Genomic DNA, 12522 nt, shown 5'->3' with positions numbered 1-12522 from the left:
TGAATGTCCTCAATTCCATAAGAAAGTCCAAAATTGTCCCCAACCTGACGAGGTACACAGACAGCGTCCCACAGCAAATATAGATAATGTCCTACAAGGAAATGTCAGAAAAGGCCGTGCGCATTTCTTGCAATTGCTTCACCTCAAAGTTTACCATTCCTCTCAAAAGGGGGAGAGAGTCACGCTCACAGAGCGGCTACAGAGCAGCGAAGAGGTGAGGTAAAGAGCAGCTGCTGACGGTGCAGAAAGATACTTTCTGAGACAACATGACCTTTTTAACATTACTCTAATATCTGGAGGGAGATCAGTCCACTATTTTGTTGCTATAACTGAAAAAGAAATGTTTTAAATTTACCGTCTACCGGTGGCTGAGCTAAACCTGCAATATCTAATAAAGTACACAAACATTGGTCACTATCGAAAAAAAAATCAAAGTTGTATTTTTCGATAATATAGCAATAGTGGTATGAGTTCATTTTTTTTTTTTTTTGTCTAGTGCTATAAGAGCTGATTTAAAGGCTAAAGCCTGGCCTAGCATACTGCAAAATATATCGCTTTAACTGTTTCATACTGCATACTACTGAGGAACTCAGTACGTACTGTATACTGCTTTCTTTATTCGTCAGTAGTATGTAGTAGGTGGCTGTTTCATTTCATCATAAATATCATTTATATTTACTTTAGACAGAAAAAGGTTAAGAACTGTGTGGTAATTTGTAAATAATAGTAATAATCCACAATTAAAACCCCGTACTATATTCATTCATGGAGCTCTGCAAGTCACTGCATTTTCTACAACACTGTCCGGCACATATTTCAGAATAAAAGCCTTGTGTTAACAAATGAAGGAATTTTGTCCACAGAAAAAAAACGCTTAAGGGCTTTTATTTTTAAATGAAAGCAGGAAGTATTGATTTAAAAATAAATCTTTACTTTTTTTCATCTTCGTGACATATTCTACAGATAGACATCAAAACTGTAGTAATGTTGCTGATGTGATGTCAATATACAGTCAATAGATCACTTTCACTGTCTGTGACCTATTCTACAGATATCTAGACATTGAAACTGTAGTAATGTTGCTGATATGATGTCAATATACTGTCAATAGATCACTTTCACTGTCTGTTGTTGCTGTGAACCGTGTCAAAAATAGGCAAGACCTCGAATCTCTACAAGAGATCCAGCCAAACCGCGCGTGAGATCCGCGTCTCACGCGGGCAGTGTGGCTGCTCTAACCTGTTAACACGAACGCCTAATAAAAAACAACAGCTCCTGACGTTCCCAGTGTGAATGAGGCCTCAGACTTAGTACATCGGGCGCCCGCTCTACCAGGTGAGCTAACAGGGCGCCCCAAATCCACGAAGAAATTCAAAGAAATATCTAAAAGCTGATTGGAGACTGATCATGAAAAGCAGAAAGGAAAGACAAAAATGGTCAAATGTGGAATAGGGTTAATGGTAATGTTATAATAGACATTAGATTAGGCAGAATTGATGAATAGATTATCATTGTACTTGATCAGGGAATTTTTTTATACCAATAGTTCCCAATGCAAACTACAGTATATTCATCATTTTGAAAACCGATGAAGGCAGAAAGTGTTTTGCTACTGGATTAGTGTGGATAACACTTTGAGTTCACACTTAAACATCCACAGTCCACCGCTCAACGGTACAGAAGATGGATGAGCAGCAGATGGTACAGTAAAAGCTGTTCTTAAAGTAACACTTAATCTGGCTATGATGGGATGGACTTTGCATATCGAGGGTGAGAAAAATGTTGTGTGCCTCGGTTAAAGAGTTGTATTACATGTTATTCTCTTCTCTGTCTTTATACTTTATTTTCTTCGGAGGTCTGTGTTTGTGGTAAGGGAGGTTTAAGGTCTGGTGGGTTCATGCAGTAGACTGGACTCATCTGGTCTAAGGGTTGAACATGTCAGTGCCTCCCTGATAGTGAGCAGTAGCTCTGGGGGTTGCGGAGTGTAGGTGGTGAAAGATGGGGAGGAAGTCTGTCGTTTTTTTTGTTTCTTTCTTCATGTTCACAATCTGCCGCGTATATTCTCTGCTCTGCAATCTAGAGGTCAATCTTCACAGTATGCTGCACCATCCAATTTCATTTAAGGTAGTAGCAACCTCTCCTACTGGTTTCTGTAGCAGGTTTCCCTCCACTGTCTTCCACCATTGCGTCCAATCATCCCCGTCTCTTTAAGCAGCGATTCAATGGCAGGACAGGCCCATTTTTTACACTGATGCTTGGAATTAGGCAGACTTCTGTGGCGAGCTGGAGGCAACTGGAGCTAACTGGAGCAAGAAGAGCACAGCCCTTCAACATGGCACGGTATGATTGTTCTAAGGACCTCTAGCACTAGTCTCTAATGGTGGCTACATGTGATGGGGACAAATGAGATGCCTCAATCACAATCAGAATTATACTGCAATAACCACAATCAGGTGCATTCCCAAGTACGCTATTCACTTACAAGAAATTTGCCTTGGTGTTAAAAATATTAAGAGGAGGAAATAAAAATACAAGCAAAGTCCGAACATAAATATAAAATGGAAACAACCATAAAAATGAATAAATGTTATATAAAAAAATACTATGATAAATAACTGTTTATATCCATTGTGTCTCCTCAAGCTTGCTCTTTTACAGTGGCTTAGGTTTATTAGGACATTATTTTGTGTTATTCAATTCTTTACTCCCACAGAGGGGATGCTCTGTTACACATTACTTTAACTGAAATCTGTATTAAAAGCTGCACTAATCAATAGTTTAATATAAAAAATGATTAAAATCACTGTGTGTAACATGATAGGGATTACTCAACCCTGTGGACAAAGCCACAGAATATTATTACTCAACTCTGCAGTTCCCCTCAACTCAATATTTTTGGCTTCTTTTAGCTCATTGTTTTGGTTTTTCTTGATCACAAATTTCACTTTCATCAACCTCAACAGCAGCAGGCATCTGTTTTCAGTCAAAATGCTCCGATAAACCCACTGTATGCTACCTACCCAGCAGGAAACGACAGACAGACAAAGTTAGTGAATAGTTTAGCAGCTAAAGTGCCAAGTATTACCCTCGGGATTCGGCGGAGACCAAAACAGAGCTAAAAGGAGAGTGAATGTTGGACAAACATTTGTCAAGTGACCAACAACGCAATTAAATTAAAGCTTCAGTAGGCAACAGTTTTTTTGGCATCATTGGGCAAAAATGTCCGTAATAACCTTTCAGCATATTGTAATTCAAGTGTTCTGAGAGAAAACTAGACTTCTGCACCTCCTCATGGCTCTGTTTTTTTCAGGCTTTAGAAAAATCTAGCCTTTGACGGGAGACTTTGACCAATCACTGGTCATTTCAGAAAGAGAGAGAGCGTTCCTATTGGCTGTGCTCTGGCTGGTGGGCGGTGCTTGGTATTTCCTCAGCAGATCTCAACATGGCTGCCGGGTCACAAACTTTCTCATTTTACAGCAAAACGGTACACTACAAGATGATTCTGGAAACATTTGAGGAGAGAAATAGGCATTACAGTAACAGAATATTGATTCATATTTGATCAGCGCTGCCTAGTTTGACCGTTTGATCGGAGTTCGCGGGTGATTGACAGCTGGCTCTCATAAACGGCAGCTGGACGGCAGACTCCAGATCAGCTCTGACTAGTTGTTTTCCTCCGGTCTGTGAAATCTTGCATATGCCATTAGGAGCACCGGAGGACACAGAGGCACATGCTTTTTTTTTCGGATCACCTGTCTCATGCAGTCGAGACCGGTTTATAAAAAAAACACTTTTTTAATCATATTTGCTCCATTTCTACCGACTGCAGCTTTAATGCTAATGTTGTTCCATGTACGCTGGATGTGGTTGTGGCTTTACCGGTATGGTTTTACCTGTACAGTACAATAAGGTCCAGATAAGATTCATTTATTGACTTAAACATAGCCAGGTGTGCGGAACGAATTAAGGCATTCATCGTCGGCTGATTTGACCCATTCATATTAAGTAATAAGAAGAAACATCCTTTTGTTTTCTCGGAATAACGAGTTCATTAACTTGTGTTCTTGAGGCGTTAAAAAAATAATTGCAAACACGGCCATTCTCGGCTTCCTTACACCTGAGATGTATAAATTACAAATTTAAATGGTCAACCAAAAGCATTAAGTCCAAATAATATTCTGTACATTACAATTAAACAGCACATAAATAAAACTACCAAACAAGACGGATATGTTTTCATTATTTTGACATTTCCAGGTATGCAAAATAACCAAGACTTTCTTGTCTCTGTCGATAAAATTACTGAATTAAGAGCATGTGAGGTCGGCATAATTACTAAAAAAATATATTTTTTCGTCATTTATTCACAACATATTTTAAAAGCATGCAATTAAAACAAAGATATGTAAATAACTATGATTAAAAAAATAATAGATTATTATTATTATTAGCTGTTGAACTTGTTGGATATAACACAGTAACCTACACGTTCCCTGTCCAGATAAATCATTTTTACTGGTTTAATTGTGTTTTGAAGTGCATTAGATTGTTTATAATAACCTTTTAAAAATTCAAAACAGGACTAAAAAAACCTGTGCCGCCCAGCCACAAACAATCTGTGACAGCAATCAACCAAATTAGTCCAATTAGGTGAATTATTTAGACTAATTATCAAAATTAAATGATGTCATTGAAAATGTTTCTCTATGCTAAATTCCACATCTCAAGCTGTTTAACCCTCTTGCAACTTTCTCCAAACACAAACTAATCATCCCAGTGACGAAGGCAGGATTCATGAGGGGATTCTCGACGCTGTCTGGCTGAAAAATACTCATTTTAATTCAGGATCATTTCAAACAAAATCATGATATACATCATGTATATCATGTAAGGATCATTTAGAGAACAAGGGAAAGGACTGGTGGTCCCATTACATGGTGTCTCTATTATTGCTAAGCTGCTCTCAATGTCCATGACAGGAGAAATACTAAGAAAATGAAGGAATGAGGAGCTTTTACCTTCACAGGAAACCTTCAGTTAGCTGATTTATACCCCGTTGATGTGAAAAACAAGGTGAGACATACTGAGAGAGTTGAAAGTAATATCCAGCAGTTAGTGCACCTGCAGCTTCATGCTAATTCGTGAAAGAAAATCTCATTTATGTCTTTTTTTTTTCCAGGCAGCTGTTTCCTGTAACAGAAGGCCAGTGGATAACATATTCAACATCAGACACCATGAAAGCCCTTCAGCACATTATACTTTCATGCAAGGTCTATTTATTGCGGCAAAATGTCATTATTCCTCCTTAACCCTTAGCGTCTTTCACTGCTGCCACAGCACATTTCTAAATATGTGTTGAATCCATTGGCCGTGCTTTGCGTAGCGGCAGACGCCCGCTTGTTTCACTGCATAGATCTCATTACCTAAAATCTTTAGCTCTGAAACGGAAGGTCAGGGATCAGCAAATCCTCACTTCTGGCCAGGCTTATGATTCCATTCTGATGCAATTTTCCCTCTCCAGTTCCCTGATTATCACACTCCCGCCCGACCCAATTTGATATCTCATCTGTCGAAGTTCAGACACATTCACTCTGCTTCAATTTTCACCAAGCTCTGGTACTGACAAAGCATTCCATGAGGCTGCTTTTCCAAAACAATTTAGAGTCTGCTTCTTTCTTTTAACTGTTGGCATGCACTCTTCTGTGACACCCTCTAAGCATAGATTGTACATCTGGGAAGCTGACCCATCAAGCATTTAATTTTTTGGTTTCATGAGCAAAACAGTTACCACTAACATCCTGGCCAAAACATTTGGAAGTCAAAACTTAAAGATGCCCCCCCTACACATATGCACGAGCACCGCAGCATCGTAACTACTTCACAGGACCTCAATTCAACAACGCTACCTCATGACAAGTAACTGCGGCAGTGCTACTGCAGGGCTGAGTTTTCTCTTCCATTCTCCAGGAAACGTGCGGCGACGCGCTTTGAGTCCAGGCTGGTGCACGCCAAGGGAAGAGTATGGGCAGGGAGGCATCTGATTGGTTCTTTCCAAGCGGACAGCGAGGCAGTGATTGGTAGACGTTTTTACAGGATTACAGCAGCTACAGATAACGGCTCTTTTCCGATCCTTTTTCAGAGCTCATCAGTAATGGATCACTGTAAAGACCATTTCAACCAATATAACAAATAGTGTAACCTGGATTACATCGTCAACCCTGCCTTTAACTACATAAGTAATTACAAAATCCTCTGTTCCCGACTCTGTTAAGTGTGTAATTGTTTACCATTTTGAATCTATTTCAATCCTTCAAAAATAATATTTTTAATAAATGTAATAAACCTATCTTGGTTTGTTCCTTTGTCCGTCCTCTTAAGCCACAGTCCCACTTCCTCAGAAACTATTTATTACCATTTTCCTTCCCTCTTTGCCCTATTACCTGAGTGCCACACCCATCGACACACCTGCTTCCACATCCCTCATCTGCTCTGCAATTACCTGGCCATCCCCACCCACCTCCTCACCTGCATCTCATTGTCTAATCAGTCTCTCACTACATATACCGGTTCACTTCCTTTGCTCCTGTTGTTGGTTCATCATTGCTGTATGGCGTTTTTGTTGCCTGTCCTGTCAACCTGTTACCTGCCTGCTGGACCTGCCTGTTTGGACTTCTGTCACCTGTTTGCCTGTAAGCTTCTTATTGAACTGTTCCTGTCTGCCTTGACTGTCTGCATTTGAGCCCTCCTTCCTCTGACAAGACACCAGGGGGTATCATTCACGATTTATAGATAAGGTCCCCAGAAAAACAGTTTGGGAAACTCTAACTTAGTACAATGCATGTCCCTCTGTTGTGCCCCACTGGCTAGCTCATGGCTGCCACTCTGCACTGCGCTCATATGGCGGTTACCACTGAAAACACCGTCCCGACCCACGGCGTCGCGGGAGCATAGTGCCCACCATCCGGGTACCGGTTTGTCCGGGACTGTCCCGGTTTCAAGCTGACGTGTCCCGAGTCCCAACAACTATCAGCAAAACACACAAATGTCCCAGTTTTCAACAGTCACTAACAAATTGTCCCGGTTACATTTAATGCAGTTTTGAATCACAGAACCTTCCATGCTTATGTGCACATCAACAGTCATTTTGCTCTGCTTATACCTCCCTCAGGACTGTCCACTCCTGTCAGTCATTCACCCAGTGTCTCCATCCTGGCCAAAATTTCCTCTGAGCTCCACAATTTTAATTATAATAGTCTACAGGGAGATGTGTGGCTGTGTCGAGCAACATGATGTGATAGAGATTGTTCGGGGTTCAAAACTAAACAATTTCCTCTGAGGAAAACTCTCTACAGGACTCCCAAACTGTCAGTGCGTCATGAGGGGGATAGCCATGTGATTAAAGGGAGAGAAAGTAGTGAATTGTGATAAGTCATGATTATCACAGCCTCTAATCATTTACTAATTAGCATAAAACAAAAAGTACACCTGAGGCTAAGGGAAAGGTATTCGGTCGTGAACCAAAGTACTGGACAAATAATAAATGTGATGATGGTGGTGGTGAACAAAAAATGGAAGTCCTTGAGATATCTCAGTCTGGACTAAGATGGTGGACCAACTGATCAACAGTACCATATAAAGCTATGCTGCCAGCATGGCTTTGAAAGGGTCCAGTGGAGGCTACTAGCTACACAAACAATTTTATCTAACAGAAGTGAATTATTTCATGGGGAAACGATAAACAAGCACACATGGTAGGCTATCACCAGCTAATGCAAACGCTGGAAGCCTTTCCAACAATTCCATAATGTTATCACAAAACTAGCATCAGATGACTCCTAATTAGGTGTCTCTGTGGTGAAAAATGTCCCAACAGCTACACAAACAGGTGGCGAATGTGATTACAACAGTGTCAAGGTGGAGGGAAACTGTTTTTAGCTTTGAGCGATTCTAGGAGGCACTGTAGATATGATTTATAGTGGACCAATTGACGAGCGTTCACATAATATAGCCTGAAATGAATCCGTGGATCCAGCATCAATAAGATGCTCTGCCAGTGTAAGTTTGGGGGCTGCTTATAGCATCTGCAAATCAAGATTCAGTTGTTCTAAAAAATATATTAGGACACTTTTATGTTGTTCCTGCTTCTACTCCCTCTGAGCCAGGGGAAGTGGTAGAGAATTGAATTGAGAAATAAAAAGCAGCAAAAAATAGGGTTAAATAATATTTGACACATACATTTAAGGGTTACATCTCACAAACATATACAAGTTTAAGCTGCTGTTTATCATCAATGCAGAATCGCAGCATGCATAAATTGCAACTTTAATGTTGCCTATTATACCTGATTCCCCTTTGATGCAGCCTTTCTTATGGACCTTTTTAAAGAGAGCTGCTTAGTGAGAGCCGTAAAGATTCAAGGGTGAATAATGTCCCGACTTTTCCTTATCAGGGTCTGACACGCTAGCTGAAATATTACCATAACAAGCTGCAGTGCATTTCATGACTTTGCAGAATTGTTGGTGTCAGCAAAAGAAAATATGGCTACAAACAACATGCACACACCCCTGATCTTAAAAAAATTAAAGGGGAAAAAAAAAGAAAAGAGAGGATACAAGAGCAGCATCCTTTGAAATTACATTCTTTATGTATTTGATGCTAATGTGTATCGCTAACTCCTCAACAATAAGGCCACAGAAAAAACATGCTCCGGGAACCTGATGTAGAACAAAACACATGTTTCTAACCACGCTGGGTGTTTCCATTAACAGTATCAGGCAAACAATCTCTAATAGCCTTCACAAGCTAGATGTTAGGGGGGGAAATGTAGAGCATTACCTCCCCAACCCTTTTTCAGGGGAGTCCAAAAAAAGGAAGCCTTTTCCCCTGTGTGCGCCGGGCGAGACATGACTAGGAGTCGTGCAGGCACTTGCAAATGCGGTCGGTGCTCCTCAATAGAGATCCTTTAAGCTGCTATCAGCACAAATAGAACAGAAAGCTACTGCTTTACATTTTCATTGATTGAGGATTAACCTTTTCTTCTGATTAAAAAAAAAAAAAACTCTTTCAAAGAGGGATGCCTCAGTGTGGCCATTAGGCGGTATCTTGCCTTTTGTTCCCCACCACCACCCGCCGCCCCCATTACTGTCAGCAAATCTATGATATCCCGAGCAATGCTTCACAGCAGGGCTCTACCGAAGTGGACAGACGCTGCTATCACAGTAGCTGATGCTTCCAATCCCTTAAAGGATACTGTCTTGTATTTTAAGGGGTTGTTACACATTAGCAGCCTAAACCTATTTATATACAGAGATCATTCATACAATCAGTTCTGTGAAATTAGCAGGAGTTCTATGTTCATTATTTCCCAACGTGCACAAACAGCTCACACCAGGCAGTTGAGTGTTTGCTTTAATGCGTACTCTTGTGATCCCACAGAGGGAGTGCATTCCAGAGACGGAATTTTAATATAATATATGCAAACAATTTTATAGTAAGCTGTGAATGTTAGGTGATAGCTTGGGCAAGAGGAACACAAAATTAACATGGCCGAGCTGGTCTTTTCGGCAGGGCCAGACCGCCCACGTGAGCAGTGCTCTTCCAGAGATTCCAGGTCTCACCACCTTTTTTTCGGTTTCACAGCAACAACAGACAGTGAAAATGATCTTTTGACTGTATATTGACATCATATCAGCAACATTACTACAGTTTCAATGTCTGTAGAATATGTCACAGACATGAAAAAAATAAAGATTTCTTTTTAAATAAACACGTCCTGTTCCGTTTTAAAATAAAATCTCTCTAGCGTTTTTTTTTCTGTGGAAAGAACTCCTTCATTTGTTAGCAAAAGGCTTTTATACTGAAATATTTACAGGTCAGAGTGACTTGCAGGGCTCCATGAATGAATACAAAAACGGTGTTTTAATTGTGGATTATTATTATTATTATTATTTACAAATGAGCACACGCTTTTCTTTCTGTTTAAAATAATTATAAATTACATTTATAATGAAATTAAATGACCATTATGAAAGGTAAACTCTATGTAGAAAGAAAGGGCTGGCAAACAACAGCCTGGCAGAAGCAGAAACACTGCCTGTGTGGACGCCGCACGTGTGAGAGACGCAGCAGTTTCAGCGAGGAAGCAGCCACGCGCTGCTGACCGTGCCAAGTCTGGCCCGGCCATTTAGCTCTGTGCTAATCAGCCAAGATCATCCTACATATTTTTTTTAATTAGAATAATTGAATAATAATTTAACTGGTTATGAACAGTCTCAATGTAATACTGATGCCTCTATATGACCTACACAAGTAAACAAGACCATTAGCTATTTCTACATAGTTATTCTTAATGCCTGTCGTCGGTGTCACTGGGTCGGATTCCACACAAAACCAGATGAAATCATGCAGGGTCACCAGAAACTCCTTCAGCTCAGACTCCAGCAGGGCCTCTGACAGCGACCAGCCCACCGTGGACAGACCCAGATCTGGTTTCGCTGCCGCCTACGACCTGCAGTCGGAGCTCCGGCCGGAGGTGGAAAGTTCCGCGCCCGGCAGCTGAGGCTCCTCCTCTGGCAGAGCTTTGCCTCGCTGCACCGCCACACTGTTTGAGGCACATTGGCCGTATTGCTGGGGCCCGCTGGAGGGAAGGGAGGCACGGGAGAACCAGAACCAGGACTGCATGGGCCAGACTGTCGTGAAATGAGAGTTTTTCTAAAGGGACTCTGGTGCTCGGAAACACTACCGCCTTTGTCCACAAAATCAACGCCTAAAATAAAAGTTCCTCATAGTAGCAGCTTTAAATTCACGATATGCAATAATTTTTGGATTTGGACAAAACTGTTTCCAAGTAATGTAATGCATTATATTTAACAGATGTCATACAATTCCACTCTTTTTATCTTTAAAAAGACAACAAACACACAATTTCAGAAAACAAGTGAAACAATCTTAAAGTCAGAAGGCATTATGTTGCAGAAGTTTTGGGGCCTTTTCCACTTAGAATCCTATTTATTACCTGCATATTATTGCTCATGAATTAAACATCACAGTACATTTGGAGGCAATGTTATCAATTTAGGGATTATGGCTTAGTTAAAATTCTCTAACTGATCCCCATAAAACAGCCACTTTACATGCATTGTATAGGCAAAAGGAGACGCTGCCTTCCTGTCGTTTTGCAATTTCCAGATAAACGTATAATAAAGATTAATGGCTTACATAAAAGAAAAGGCACGGGAGCTAAAGTAGAGTTTTAGAATAGCAGCATATCATAATGACACGAGTGTTTCAACTGTCTGGACTGAATCACCGCATCGACCTGAGACTGCACTGCAGCACCGCTCCCGCCTCATCGTGACTCACCAACAATCAAAAACAAGGAATCAAAGAGGTGATTATTGAGCAATATAAGTTCACTTGTTCTTGTGTTTAAGTCTTCCAGAGGGATAAGAAATAAAGTCCTGCTTTAAATGCTGGAGTTTGCAGCAATTAACAAAGAGCAAGGGGGGACTTGTGACGGCACTGTAAATAGTTAACATAAAAGCAAAAGTGCTCAGCGATATACAGCCCGACATAATCCTTCCCCCATGTAATCAGTTTAAGGGAGAAACATCTCATTAGGGGGCCGGCAACGCAGCCACTGATCTCCATACAACAGCTGGCAAGGGCGCTATAAAGGGGCCACCATAGCTGATGCTCCTCACATTAACTTTCAACTTATGGATAGTGTGGCTCTTCTCCAGCGATATCTTCAGCCCTGCCATTATGATTGCCAAGGTCATGTCTGATGAAAACATGATGAAGCAGCAGTTTATCTTCTCTCTTTTTTTTCCTCTGCTGTCTCTCTCTTTCTCTCTCTTTCTCTCTCTCTCTCTCTCCTGGCTCAGAGTTATTGAACAGTGGGGGACCGCTGAGTTTTAATTACAAGAAGATCCGTGGAGTTAATTGAACATAGCGCAGGCCCCCTAATTTCACTTTACAGCAAATCAAGATGTTAGTTATGTAAATTGTTTCCTGCGTCCCACTGGGGGACTGGGGACTTCTGCCAGACACCAAAGTCATTCTCTCAACACTGGCACCAAGCTGCTGTCTCTGCAACTTACCTGAAGGACTTTTTTTTTTATTAGAATTCTCTCTTAAAGATACTTCCTATATGCTCGTTTTTTCTTCTCTCTACCAGGGCAGCGCTAGGGCCACATATCTATATATACAACATTTATTAAAATGAGAAAGCACTCGGGGGATAGCGTATACCTCCAACCAAGGCTGCACAGTCCTCTACATTCTAATAATGTTTAAAAAAGCTTTAATCTGGATTGTAGATTTGGATCTGTATCAAAATACATATAGAGTGATAGACAATCATGCTGATTGACTGATGGCAGCCACGGACCTATATCCTCTCCTGCCACCTATATGGACAAAAGGGCAGTTTATATATGTGCCTCTATCATATGAAGTTGGTTGCAAACACAATGCATTCAAGAGTGATAGCAATTTGTCGGTGTAATTCAAAATCTTGGA

The 12522-nt window shown here is 40.8% G+C and overlaps 1 protein-coding gene across 6 annotated transcripts in view; it reads right to left on the bottom strand.

Annotated features, from left to right (window-relative positions):
* LOC119485187 (VPS10 domain-containing receptor SorCS1) overlaps nucleotides 1-12522 on the bottom strand; it is a 209047-nt gene that overhangs the window by 130717 nt on the left and 65808 nt on the right. The window lies entirely within an intron of this gene.

Source organism: Sebastes umbrosus, chromosome 3 (genome assembly GCF_015220745.1).
Source record: "Sebastes umbrosus isolate fSebUmb1 chromosome 3, fSebUmb1.pri, whole genome shotgun sequence".
Taxonomy (NCBI): domain Eukaryota; kingdom Metazoa; phylum Chordata; class Actinopteri; order Perciformes; family Sebastidae; genus Sebastes; species Sebastes umbrosus.
This window is presented reverse-complemented; position numbering and strand designations above follow the sequence as displayed.